Raw genomic sequence first — 971 nt, forward strand, 5'->3', positions numbered from 1 at the left:
AGAGAGTTATTCTCGTCATCACACTTCATTCATTAAATTGAATAACTGACAATAATATTTAAGTAAATTGAATATTCAAAAGTGCGGTACATTTTTATATGTTGGTCGGTCATTTATTCTATGTCAAGACTAATTCCTTATCTTAAATAAGCATAAATCTTGAATGAACCTCCCTCAAAAAAAAAAAAAAAACTTACGGGAAAATGAATAAAAGAAATTCAAACAAATTTAGATGTTTATAATTTGTTTATATAACTTTTCTAACTCTTTTAAAATAAATTAATTTTAATTCAGGAAGAAAATTATTTTGACCTGGGCCCTCCACAATTTATTTTTATATATATATTTTTTCAATTTTAATTCTAATATATTTGACCTTCTAAAATTTATATACCTATAAATAAAATGTTTACATTCCAAAATACTTTTTAAAGAACCATCGAAAATTTAAATGTGAGTTAAACCTTACATTGGGTAAACATGTAGATCATGCAAGGTGATAACTCCCTCCAAGGGTCCGTGTTCATGCCCTCCCTCATTCTGTTTTTATCGAAAAATATGATTCATAAACAAATATCTTTACAGTTTAAATCCGTTTTAGAAGCAACAATTCCGTTGTAGTCTAGTTGGTCAGGATATTCGGCTCTCACCCGAAAGACTCGGGATCAAGTCCCGGCAATGGAAATTTTTATTTTCCTTAATGCTTTTTAGCCAAATTATTTCTGAAATTGCTTTATATACCATATGTAATGCTTTTACATGAGTTATGCAAAATATCAAAATTACTTCCAGTATTTACATGGTCAAATATAATTGATGAATATTATACTTTACGCAAAATAATATATATTGTCGGTTAAAAGGTTTTGATCAATGTGAGATCAATATATATTATAAAACTAGCTAAGCTGCAATAGCTATGCAGGGTTTAGGACTTAGATCATTGCATGAACCATTGTTCTCTTTGTATC

At 28.1% G+C, this 971-nt stretch overlaps 1 non-coding gene across 1 annotated transcript; it reads left to right on the top strand.

Moving 5' to 3' along the window:
• The first annotated feature begins 611 nt into the window (after nt 1–611).
• On the top strand, nt 612–684 carry TRNAE-CUC (transfer RNA glutamic acid (anticodon CUC)). The gene has a single exon. It is a non-coding gene; the product is annotated as a tRNA-Glu (tRNA).
• The last annotated feature ends 287 nt before the right edge of the window (nt 685–971 follow it).

The sequence above is a fragment of the Vigna unguiculata genome, chromosome 3, assembly GCF_037176805.1.
Source record: "Vigna unguiculata cultivar grain cowpea cultivar isolate G323 ecotype 2 chromosome 3, ASM3717680v1, whole genome shotgun sequence".
Lineage (NCBI taxonomy): Eukaryota > Viridiplantae > Streptophyta > Magnoliopsida > Fabales > Fabaceae > Vigna > Vigna unguiculata.